Here is a 13,604-nt window from a genome sequence, read left to right as displayed (position 1 = left end):
TCTGTTTTTCTAATTTTTAATTCATTTTTAGATATTAAGTATTTTAGGTCATGAGTCCACTTCGAACCTGAAAAAGTCTACTTTTTAAATTAATTTTTAGATATTACAGTAATTATATTTAAACTTGAAAAAGTATTAATGTGCTGTAAATTCCGTTTGCTACTCTACTTGTTAATAATGTTGTATATTTTTATTTTTAGATATTAAGTTCTTTCTAACAATTGTTATTTTTAATAATTAATGCATAATGACTAAGCCACCTGTAATTGGAGAAACATCTCTGTTGGTGGTATGAAATAAATAAATAAATAAATAAATAAATAATAATAATAATAATAATAATAATAATAATAATAATAATAATAATAATAATAATAATAATAATAATAATAATAATAATTGTTCATGGTGTGGGTTACTGTAGTCACGTCATAGTTACTGAACCATGGGCAACGGCTGAGTGGCCTAGTAAGTGGTACTGAGAGTCGGAATACCAGTTGCAATGGAATGGGAGTGGGCATCTCGGACACATTCAGAATCATGGCCCTCCTTGAGCTCAGGCGGCTAGGACTGTGCAATCCACCGTAGTCCCTAACAGTTAAATTTTCACTTGACTATGTGTAAGTAAGGGTAGCATCCTGCTTCACAGAAGTTTTCATCGAGCGCACTCAGAACGGTTTAAGCAAGCCTCTGACCTATGGGAGTAACGGAGTCCCACTCCCATTTGACACGCGAGGGACTCCTTCGAAATAACTTGGCGAACGAAATGGAATTCGATGGGGAGCTATCAATATTAATGGGGCTTATGGAAGAAAGAAAGTAGAACTGGCTGAGTCAGCTAAGAGGATGCATCTGGATGTGCTAGGAATAAGTGATATTCGGGTAAGGGGAGATAACGAGGAAGATATAGGAGATTATAAAGTGTTCATGACGGGTGTTAGAAAGGGAAGGGCAGAGTATGGGGTAGGGGTGTTCATCAGAAATACAATTGCACGCAACATAGTTTCTGTTAGGCACGTAAATGAGCGAATGATGGGGATAGATTTGGCGGTTGGAGGAATTAGGACGACAACTATCTCAGTGCATTCACCGTGGGAGAGCGCAGAGGAGGATGTAGTTGACAAGTTTTATGAAGCATTGAGTGACGTGGTCAGGGTCAACAGCAAGGATAGAATAGTGCTAATGGGTGATTCCAATGCGAGAGTTGGAAATCAAACTGAAGGATACGAAAGGGTGATTGGTAAATATGGGGAAGGTATGGAAGCTAATCGGAATGTGAAGCGTTTGCTGGACTTCTGTGCGTGTATGGGATTAGCAGTTACAAATACATTGCTCAAGCATAAGGCTATTCGCCGCTACACATGGGAGGGTAAGGGCACCAGGTCCATAGTAGACTGTACCTTAATTGACTTTGAATTCAGGAAATATGTTAGAAATGTGAGAGTATTCCGGAGATTTTTTGATGATACAGATCACTGTATGATATGTAGTGAACTAAGTATCTTTAGGCATAGGATGTGTATGTTGGGTAGTCAGCCCGAAGGCTGGTTTGATCCTCTGCAGTTCCGCCAACAGCTGTCATAAATAGCCTAGGCGTCTGAAGAGGCGTACTAGGGAAATGAGGAGTGAGGTAGTTTTCCGTTGCTTTCCTCACCGAGACAGCCGTTGCTATTACATATCAGTCTGCCAAGCCCACTGAAATGCATGCATGCACCAACCGACCCTATGACCGATATTTTCACACCATTCATAACAGGGACTGGCTGCATAAGGAATGGTATTACTAGCATCATTCATACCTCAGTTACTTTTATATTGTCAAAGCCAACGATGAGACTGAGACAGGTCAATGAAAGTAACAAATTTGATATAGCCCATACCAGAAGACATAGTGCTCTGTAAACACTACATCTCACCAGCAAAGGCATAGGCATAGGATAGAGAAAGTGTAATCTGTCTGTAGACTGATAAGGGTAGAAAATCTCTAGAACGAGGAAAATGGACAGAAGTACATGGATATGATTAGTGAAAAGTTCCAATCAGTAAACAGTAAGCAGGTTCAGGGTATAGAAAGAGAATGGGTGGCGATGAAGGATGCTGTAGTAGAAACAGCAAGAGAATGTCTAGGAACAACTGTGTGTAAATTGGGAAAAAGCGAACATCTTGGTGGAATTGTAAAGTGAGAGCACCTTGTAAACGTAAACAGAAGGAGTATCAGAAATGGCTCCAAAAAAGGACTAATTCAGACAGGTAATTGTATGTAGAGGAACGAAAGAGAGCGAAACAAATAGTTGTTGAATGCAAGAAGAACTCGTGGGAAGATTTTGGTAATAACTTGCAAAGGCTAGGTCAAGCAGCAGAGAAACCTTTCTAGACAGTAATATAGAAGCTTAGGAAAGGAGAGAATAAAGAAATGAATAGTGGCTTGGATAAATCAGGTGAACTCATAATAGATCCCGGGCAATCACTGGAAATGTGAAAGGAATACTTTCAAAATCTTCTCACCGTAAAAGGGTATCTTCCTTCTGATGTCACAAACAACCGAGCTCGTGGGGAGGAGGACAATGATGTTGGAGAAATTGCACTTGATGAAGTGGAAAGGATGGTAAATAAACTCCATTGTCATAAACAGCAGGAATAGATGAAATTAGACCTGAAATGGTGAAGTATAGAGGGGAGGCAGGGATAAAAAAGGGCTCGTAAAAATAAGATTAGCATGGAATGTTAGTAAGGTACCTTCAGTTTGGACAAAAGCAGCAATTGCACCTATTGCAATTTTTTGCGAGGGGACGGGAAGGATTGCAACTATCGAGGTATCTCATTAATCAGTATACCAGGCAATGTGAACACTAGCATCTTGGAAGGGAGGGTGCTTTCAGTGGTTGAAAGGAAGTTGGATGTAAACCAGTGTGGTTTCAGACCACCGAAGGGCTGTCAGGATCAGATGTTCAGTATGCGACAGGTAATTGAATAATTATACGAGAGGAATAGACAGTTGTGTTTCATAGATCTAGAGGTGTCGTATGACAGAGTACCGAGGGAAAATATGTTTTCCGTACTGGGGGACTATAGGATTAAGGGTAAATTATTAAAATCAATCAAAGGCATTCATTTTGACAAATGGGCTGCAGTGAGAACTGACAGGAGGATGATTTCCTGGTTCAAGGGTCTTACAGGGTTTAGACAAGGCTGTAATATTTCACCTTTATTGTTCATAGTTTACGTGGGTCATCTGCTGAAAGGTATTAAGTGGCAGGGAGGGATTCAGTTAGGTGAAAATGTAGTAAGCAGTCTGGCTTATCCTGATGACCTGGTCTTAATGGCAGATTGTGCCTAAAGCCTGCAGTCTAACATCTTGGAACTTGAAAATAGATGCAATGGGTATGATATAAAAATTATCCTTTATACGACTGAATTGATGTCAGCAGGTAAAAAAAAAAAGAGAATTGAATGTAAGATTGGGAATACAAAGCTGGAACATATAGATGTGTGTTATCCCAGGATTGTAGTATAGTAAGTGAGATTGATTCAAGGTGTAATAAAACTGATGAAATGAGCTCGCAGTTGCGATCAACAGCATTCTGTAAGAAGGAAGTCAGCTCCCGGACTAAACTATCTTTACATTGGTCTGTTTTCAGACCAAATTTGCTTGATGGCAGTGAAAGCGGGGTGACTCAGGGTATCTTATTCATAAGCTACAAGTAACAGACATTAAAGTAGCGAGAATGATTGTTGGTACAAACATGTGGGAACAATGGCAGGAGGGTACACGTAATGAGGAAATAAAGGCTAATTTACTAATGAACTCGATGGATGAAGCTGTACGCATAAACCGGCTTCGGTGGTGGGGTCATGCGAGGCGAATGAAGGAGGATAGGTAACCTAGGAAGATAATGGCTCATTAGCTTAGGAGAAGAGGGGTAGAGGGAGATCAAGATGATGATGGTTAGACTCAGTTTCCAGTGATTTAAAGATAAGAGATATTTAACTTAACTAGGCCACAGGACTAGTTACAAATAGGGGATTGTGGCGGCGATTGGTAAATTCAGAGAAGCTTGCAGACTGAATGCTGGAAGGCATAACAGCCTATAATGAATATACACTGACTGACAGAGCAAATGCAACACCAAGAAGGAGTGGTCAGAACTTTATGCCAATTGCAGGGTAGACTGACGTCACTGAGGTATGCTCATGATGTGAAATGCGCCGCTAACGATAACGCTAACGATAAATGGGACACGGCGTTGGCGAATGGCCCACTTCGTACCGTGATTTCTCAGCCGACAGTCATTGTAGAACGTGTTGTCGTGTGCCACAGGACACGTGTATAGCTAAGAATGCTAGGCCGCCGTCAACGGAGGCATTTCCAGCAGACAGACGACTTTACGAGGGGTATGGTGATCGGGCTGAGAAGGGCAGGTTGGTCGCTTTGTCAAATCGCAGCCGATACCCATAGGGATGTGTCCACGGTGCAGCGCCTGTGGCGAAGATGGTTGGCGCAGGGACATGTGGCACGTGCGAGGGGTCCAGGCGCAGCCCGAGTGACGTCAGCACGCGAGGATCGGCGCATCCGCCGCCAAGCGGTGGCAGCCCCGCACGCCACGTCAACCGCCATTCTTCAGCATGTGCAAGACATCCTGGCTGTTCCAATATCGACCAGAACAATTTCCCGTCGATTGGTTGAAGGAGGTCTGCACTCCCGGCGTCCGCTCAGAAGACTACCATTGACTCCACAGCATAGACGTGCACGCCTGGCATGGTGCCGGGCTAGAGCGACTTGGATGAGGGAATGGCGGAACGTCGTGTTCTCCGATGAGTCACGCTTCTGTTCTGTCAGTGATAGTCACTGCAGACGAGTGTGGCGTCGGCGTGGAGAAAGGTCAAATCCGGCAGTAACTGTGGAGCGCCCTACCGCTAGACAACGCGGCATCATGGTTTGGGGCGCTATTGCGTATGATTCCACGTCACCTCTAGTGCGTATTCAAGGCACGTTAAATGCCCACCGCTACGTGCAGCATGTGCTGCGGCCGGTGGCACTCCCGTACCTTCAGGGGCTGCCCAGTGCTCTGTTTCAGCAGGATAATGCCCGCCCACACACTGCTCGCATCTCCCAACAGGCTCTACGAGGTGTACAGATGCTTCCGTGGCCAGCGTACTCTCCGGATCTCTCACCAATCGAACACGTGTGGGATCTCATTGGACGCCGTTTGCAAACTCTGCCCCAGCCTCGTACGGACGACCAACTGTGGCAAATGGTTGACAGAGAATGGAGAACCATCCCTCAGGACACCATCCGCACTCTTATTGACTCTGTACCTCGACGTGTTTCTGCGTGCATCGCCGCTCGCGGTGGTCCTACATCCTACTGAGTCGATGCCGTGCGCATTGTGTAACCTGCATATCGGTTTGAAATATACATCAATTATTCGTCCGTGCCGTCTCTGTTTTTTCCCCAACTTTCATCTCTTTCGAACCACTCCTTCTTGGTGTTGCATTTGCTCTGTCAGTCAGTGTATATGTATAATAATTACTATAATGGTAATAATAATAATAAGTATAATTCCGTGGCTCACAGTGGAATAGAAAGCACCTGGGTTGAATGGCTGGACAGGGGGTTTCTTACAGCAACTTTTTGCTTTAACAAATTTGGAAATTTCATTTCTTTCCTGTCTTAAAATTCAGAGATAGAAATTTAGTGGTAGAACGAAGAACAGCTGAAAATATTAACAACGAGTTCGTCATCTCCAACAATACATTGGACTTAGAATTCCTAAATCGGGTAGAAAATAACTTGGGCGAGACTCCCAGACGTTAAATTACATACGGCAGGTACAATTTATAGGGGTCTCAAATCCAAGATACTAGATACAAGAGTTGATTTTGACACTCTTAGTTACACACGGCAACCTGTAGGGTGACCCACTTCAAGGTGTTCATGCACGGTTGAGATCTATTACAAAGTTCTACAATTAGTTTAAGTACTGTTCCTAAAGGTAACCAAAACATAGGCACAGGTAGCCTAAGAACAAAAAAGAATAAACAGGAGTATAACTGCCCATACTACAAGGCCTTAAGAATAAAAAAGAATAAACAGGAGTATAACTGCCCATACTACAAGGCCTTAAGAATAAAAAAAGAATAAACAGGAGTATAACTGCCCATACTACAAGGCCTTAAGAATAAAAAAAAGAAAAGGTTACACACAACAGGCCATTAACAAAAGGCAAGGAGGCGAAACATGAGCACTCTTTAATGAACAATCTGGAAAAGAATAGAACCTACGTGGGCTTAAGGCCGAATGACACAGAGGCTAATCCCATACTAAACACGGTGACTAAAGTTGGAAAATTTGAAAGCCGAGACAAGATTTCCAAAATTTAGAGTTTGTAAACTATAGTCACACAACTCAAAAATTGAAGGGAAAACAACTGAGGGTTATCACTCGTGCTCTCTTACATTAAATATTTTTCCAGTAGGGAATAGAAATAGAGTCAAAAGACTGCGCAGAAGGTCCTACATTTCAACACAAAAAGACAAGATTACATGTTATATATCAAGGAGACGGCTGAAGCCTTCCCCTCGAATTACCCGCAGGCACGATCACATGTCATTGCCTCGTAGCGCTGGATCTTCTTCAAGCCCTCTCTGGCCTCCGTCAAGTCGCACTCTCAAGAACTGGAGCAATTCAGACAAGACGGCTCTGAATAACTCTCGTTAAATACTTCCGTAGAGGCAAGTTCCGGACTAAATTAAAATACGATACTCTGATAGGATGAATTTTCATACACACCCCCGAGTTTGATTGTCTAGAGAACATAGTTACAAGCATGTGATAGGTAGATGACAATGGAGGAGGGACCAGTTGAAGTGTTAACAACTTCGGTACATTAAGAAGCAATACTCAGAAAAAATAACAAATATCAAAACAAAATTTCTTCAGCAATTAGTTGGATTTTAATCCACCAGATATCATTAGAAAATAGATGGCAGAGCAATCTCACCATCGAAGAAGAAAGTTTTAAAAGCTCGTGTTCACTGATATAGATCAAGGATATAGATGGCCATAGAGAAGGCGCGAAGGTGTACCCCTGGTACAATTACAATAATAATAATATATGGTTTAAAGTCCCCTTAAATTCGACACATTTTTAGGAAATGCCAAAGTGTTGGAATTCTTTCCAGCAGGAGTTCCTTAACGTGACTGAAGTCAACGACATGGAGCTGTCGAATTTAAACACCCTCAAATATCATCGACCTTGATAGGATTCAAGAAGAACGACTTCATTCATTCCATTCCTGAGTCGGTAAAAGCAATTAAAATTCTGGGTGTTAGCTATAGCGACGAGAATTAAGCTCTTATTGTCCGTAATTTTTTAAAATATATTATGTTGTTCGACATAATTTTCGAAAAGTGTGTTGGGGAAACCAGTGCTATGGTAATACAATTCTGTAGTTTGTGCTTGCCCCTCTCTCACCTAGGACCTCTTCAAAGTATTTTTTACAGAGCTATCCACAGTTTGTAGACTTTTATAATAAGAAGGACTCAGCTAATTCCGCAGCACGGCTAATTCCACAGCAACTGAAATATAAATTTACTGCAACTTTACTCTAGTGTGAGGAAAAGATCTGATCGCTTTGTCACGTACTCTATAAATCATGTACTCTGATGGTAAAGGTTGTAAATTGTGTAGTAGATCCCATTGGTGGTAGCATCGAGAAACTTCAATATGTATCCGGTTTATTCTGTTTGAAAGACAGGCTTCTTTAAGGTGAGTACTTCTACAATATTAATTACTACTTTCAAGTAGTAATATTTTGCAGTGTTTATTGACAATGAGTGAGGCTCCGTGGCTCAGCGGTAGTCATTGTCTCAGAGAAGTGCGACAGGCTTCGGCAGCCGCACAATTCCTATCCTCGCCGCTAGAGGGGCTTCATTCATTCCATTCCTGACCCGGTCAAATGAATGTAAACAGGTCTTGGATTTTCATGTCACTGACAATGAATTCACGGACCACTACACAATTAACCTTACCATGCTAATGAAATACCCCGCTTGCTACGGATTTAGCCGGAATACTATAATTACATTTCAGTGAATTAATTAAAAACCATATTATAATATTGTTTTGAAGCACTAATGAACACTTTAAGGTCCTTCGTAGGATACCTACCTTCCTTACCTATTAACAAATCGGCATGAGATCTTTCGCTCGGGTCGTCTACGGGTTCTTCGTCACTTGCTTAGGCAAGAGGCGGGTTTCAGTAATTAAAACTATCTACTAAATGATTGGAATCGAGTCAAAGATATTGATGTTTATTTAAATAATTTGAAATGAGGTCGAAGAGACACATGACATTTTAACATCACAAACAACGAACTCAGTCTTGTCCGTAAAATAATAGCAATAATAACGCTGATGAGAGATACTGCCTTTGGAGACCTTAACTAAACTGCCTGAGGGACATCCGTGCTAGAAACCACGGTCTTAAGTTAAGAGTGAAGTAAAGAAAATTTGGAGATCCCTAAGATCGACTTCCATGTAAGACTGCATGTACCATCATAATGATTCGTGATGATCCAGCCCCCTTAGCACGAGCTCTGGACTCTTGGTATAATTAAGGCAGTCCAATCGGTATGTGCAACACAGTGGTTGTACGGCATAGACCCTTAATTGAATCCATGTGACCTACGACTATGTCATGGACCGACATCTAACTTTGTAATTTACGTTAAAGCCATTGTGGACGATGACCGCAAGAAAAATTATGATATAATGGCTGATGGCCCTAATCTAATTCACTGAGGTCGATGACCCCATGACCATCCAAATTTCTAAGCTGAAGGCTGAACACAATTTAAGTTACAATAGTTGATGACCAAGGTTTCCACATTATTAAATCCCCAGCACATCTGATGCTCAACAAATAAAAATAATAACAATAACAACAACAACAAACGCTCACAACACTTGTGGCAGTAAAGTCCCTTTGCGATCGGACATATTCCCTTAATCGTTACGTTAATAAGTTGAGATTTCCCAGTAAATAAAACTAGATTTCCAGAATACATTTTCAAGTTAATCAATTGGTTTTAAGCTAATTCTCAAAATACAATTTCACTGAATTTAATAGCTTAATAAGTGAAGTAATCTTATAATCTTAATTAACAACACATTTTATCTACCCCGGACGAATGGTTTCTTTAAAATCTCTATTTTTATTACATAATTGTCTTATTGCTCATACTTCCTTCATCGCTGCTGAAAAGCGAGTACATTTTTAATTACCAGTACTATTTATTTATTTCATGACGTCACTCAACAAACTTACATTAACACTAATAATTATTAAGAAACTAGCTTTGGTAATCCTAACATTAAATCCTACAATCTGCATAAATTAACACACAACGCAAAATAACAATCCATGTCACATCACTCAGTTACATTCAAAATAAGACTTTGTACAACCCTCAAATAATATCAGACATCATCACTACCGATTCTCAAATTTTGACATCCCTGAAAATGGTTATTTCCAATAAATCATATCATCGTCTCATTTCCGTTGCTTCAATAATGAATTCAATTCTCTACTAAAACGAATCTCTCTAAATAATGAAATCTAATTCCAAACATTTTACTACAAATGACAAATTTCAGTTACAGTTAGTTTCTTTCTAGTAGCGAACTAAATCGACTACCTAACAGCTGGCTGGAGTAACGGGAACGCGAGCCTCCCCTCGTTATCTCGAGACGAAACACATGTTATTCGTATTTTAACCTGCGTCAAATGAAAGAAAAAACTTGCCTCGCTGGCAATTCGCATGAAATATAATTGTTGACCCACGCAGATTATGCGAAGAGATTTACTTTAAGACGTCACTCAAATATTATTATTATTATTATTATTATTATTATTATTATTATTATTATTATCATTATTATTATTATTGTTATCATCCATCACGGTCCTACGGTTTCACGTGGAATCCTAATTATAGACTGACCCTATATTCCCATCTCAATAAATTATTAAAAAATAACTCCTCGGGTTTCCGACACTGAACATCTCGGCATCAATACTACAGGATTTCAACAACCTGATCCACAATCCTTCCTTCCTTTCCCTTTTCGCAAGACATGAAACACTCGCTAACACAAATTCTCGACACGACAATAATATGGAATATCTCTCTTGGGTGACCCACAGTGCTGTTACATAAAATACTCTGTGACAACTAACCATCCTTCCCCGCGTATCTGAGCTAATATTTCAAACCGAAACTCACAACTTGACTTAGCCCGCTGTCACACAGGGCATCGAACGATCAAGAGCGACCAACTGGCATCGAGTACTAACGACTAAATTCATTTACCTTGTCACACTGCTCATCGATCGAGAGGGATCGACTGCACGGAAACAGCTGATATTCCCGCCCAGTACCGTACAGGCTACGAGAAAAAGAATGTGTTGTGAAAGCGATAATTCGGGTGGAAATATGATTCTAACCTATGAATATATTAGGAGAAAGGAAAGAACCAGACGATCGCAGTGGACAAGGTAAAGAGCCATGGAGAATTCCACCAAAGTGTGCCTTCGTTGTGGAATGACGAAGAAAAATTCAGGAACTAGTACCGAATGTTCATCAATAATTACGGTATAAGGAATTAGAGGAAGAAATGTAGTCACTAATAAATATCAGGCAAACAAATCACAGGAAAAGTATAAGTTCTGAGGAAAGGCTGACACTATCGTTAAATTCAATTTTCACAACGATTTTTTTAGGTTTAAAGTCAGAAGTGATGTTCACCTCCGAAACAACTACTGTATGTCCGTGGCAAAATAAGATCAAATAAAGGATTAGTGGCAGGTACATTTCTTTGCATTCTGTAGGATTCTAATAAAGTATTGATAAAAAAAGGACTGAAAACGGTTATGTAGCCTACATCAATTTGAATTCATAATTTGAAGGTGCTACAATGACCAGTGGAAATATATTTATTTAGGCCTACAGGTTTCTGGACATTGGTGACTCATACAGATTTAGGATTGCTCACAATACATCAGTGGATTTGTTCCTATTATATGTGATGCCATTCATAGAGCACTACAGCCAGAATTCTTGACAGGGTCAAAGTTCCAACAAAAGCCTCACAACAGTGGCTCATTGTACTTCAAATATAAGACTAATACCATTTATGCTTATTTGTTTTAATGATGCTGGATCTTGGAGCATAATTACTGTCTTTTCAAATGATATTTTGAGGTGTTTATTAGATGGAGGTTAACAGCTTTTTTTTTCCATACCACTTGGTGAGATCCCACCTACCAAAACAATAGACATATCAAGAAATGCTTCCAGTCAAAATTTACATTACCTAATGTAGAAATAATGTGTCAAGTTTCATTACAATCCTGTAAATAATTTTGAAAGAAAAAAAAAATGCACATATGCTCTGAATATTGTGAAAATGATAAAAGTATTGGAGTTCCTTACACTGTTTCTCTCCCTCATGATCCTCTGCAAATCTCTTGTTGCCTCTCCTCTTCTTTGTTAATGTGCCATGTTCAGAATAGTATCATATTGCTTTCATGACAAAGATGTTGCTGAATTTCTGTAGGCCTACTGTGTTTTGTTCAAAGAATCTAGGTCCATATCCAAACTTTGCAAGAATGACAATCCTGTCTTAATTTATATCATTGAAGACTACAGCAGCTTCAAAAGCAGCTAATTTTACCAAATGGCTGTGAAGAAAGGTTGTCTATGGACATCTCTTCCAAAGTAAATTCTCTTTGGGGTTCTGTGTATTCACATATGTGTACATTTCTTGAGGAGTTCGGGTGAGGCTAGTGCTCTACACTAGCTTAATAACTATAGGAAAAGCTTCTGGAATATTGTTCTAATAAGTTGGCAGTGTAATAGACTGATACTTGTCACAACTACATGTAAATTACACACAAGGTCTTGTTTATTACCCTCATCACTAAGCATAAAGTACTGTCCCCCCAAACTTCGCACTGACAAGCTGCTCTAATTGCTCACTTGACAATAATAAACCAATTAATATAAATCCTGCACTTCCATCCAAGTTACTGGTACAGAGTAACAACTTTTTCCGCAAAGGTCTGGTAGGACTCTCTTTCTTATCTCAATGTTGATTTTGCCTTTCTGTGTATTGTTCATATGTAACTTCTTTACTGATATGAACAATACCAAGCCTATCTATCCATCCTGAAATACTTTCCTTATGAATCAGTTCAAGGAAAATGAAAACTTTGCTTTCAATTTAACCCAAAATGAGAACCAAACACTGCAAAAAATAACAGGTGCTAATAACAAGCACCTTGCCTTCTATTTTTAGAAGTGAAGAGTGTGCCTTTCTAACAACTAAATACTATTGCCATCTACAGTAAAATGTTATTTAGGCCTGTTGCTCAGGTGGTAAATGATTTAATTTTGCTATATCTTACATTGCCTGTCAAAACTGTTTGTAAATACCAATTATATAAATTAATGTTTGACAGAGTAGGGTGTATGGGTCTTTTAAGATCTTGGATTGACTTACAGGGTAATTAATCTACTCAAACTTTCATTACAAGCATGTAACTGTCATATGGATATGCTTTTTATAAATATGTACATGTTCTGCCATCATATCCCCTTAATATCACATCCCACAAAATACAGTATTTTTTATGTTGTAGATTAAAATCTACAAAACTTTGGTAGAAACACCTGTCAAAATAGTTACAAATGAATTTTTCATCTTTGTTTTTCATTGTTTATATGGATCTACAGCACAAGAAATAAAATAATCGGTCTACCTTGATGCCCCCTGTAGGCCTATATGTTATTAATAAATTATAAGTACGGTAACAGACATGAAAGTAGCGATTGCTGGTGCAGACAGGTACCAATGGCAGGAGAGTACTTGGAATGAGGAGATAAAGGCTACCTAAGTTACAAAGGTATAAGGTGGCAGGGAGGGATTCTGTCAGGTATAACTCTAGTAACAATTTTGTCCTATGCAAACGACTTGGTCTATTGAAACTGTGCAATCTAATATCTTGCAACTTCAAAAAGGATACAATGAATATGACATGAAAATTAGTCGTTTCAATTCTAAAGTGATGGCAGTAGGGAAGAGTAGTAGAACTGAATGTCAGGTTGAGAATACAAAATTGGAACAGGTAGATAATTTCAAATAGGTATTTAGGATGTGTATTCTTCCAGGATGGCAGTATAGTAGGCAACATTGAATATAGTAAACCCAATGCAATGAGCTTGCAGTTGTGTTCAACAGTATTCTGTAAGAAGACAGTTAGCTCCTGGACAAAACTACTCATGTCTTTACACTGGTCTGGTTTCAGACCACCTGTGCTGTATACATACCTAATGCAATGAGTTTGCAGTTGTGATCAACAGTATAGGTACCAAAAGAAGGAAGTCAGCTCTTGGACAGAACTATCAATACGCCGGTCTGGTTTCAGACCACCTGTGCTGTACAACTGCTTACTACATACACACAGAAGGGACCTACTACATGTATTTCAAAATACTCCTTTCCTTGTAAACCATACATGTTCTACCACATAAAATA

At 39.6% G+C, this 13,604-nt stretch overlaps 1 protein-coding gene across 1 annotated transcript in view; it reads left to right on the top strand.

Annotated features, from left to right (window-relative positions):
* LOC136864666 (CBP80/20-dependent translation initiation factor) overlaps positions 1 to 13,604 on the top strand; it is a 522,912-nt gene that overhangs the window by 206,010 nt on the left and 303,298 nt on the right. The window lies entirely within an intron of this gene.

This window comes from Anabrus simplex, chromosome 2 (assembly GCF_040414725.1).
Source record: "Anabrus simplex isolate iqAnaSimp1 chromosome 2, ASM4041472v1, whole genome shotgun sequence".
Taxonomy (NCBI): domain Eukaryota; kingdom Metazoa; phylum Arthropoda; class Insecta; order Orthoptera; family Tettigoniidae; genus Anabrus; species Anabrus simplex.
Note: the sequence above shows the minus strand (reverse complement) of the source record. Positions and strands in the feature narration are given on the sequence as shown.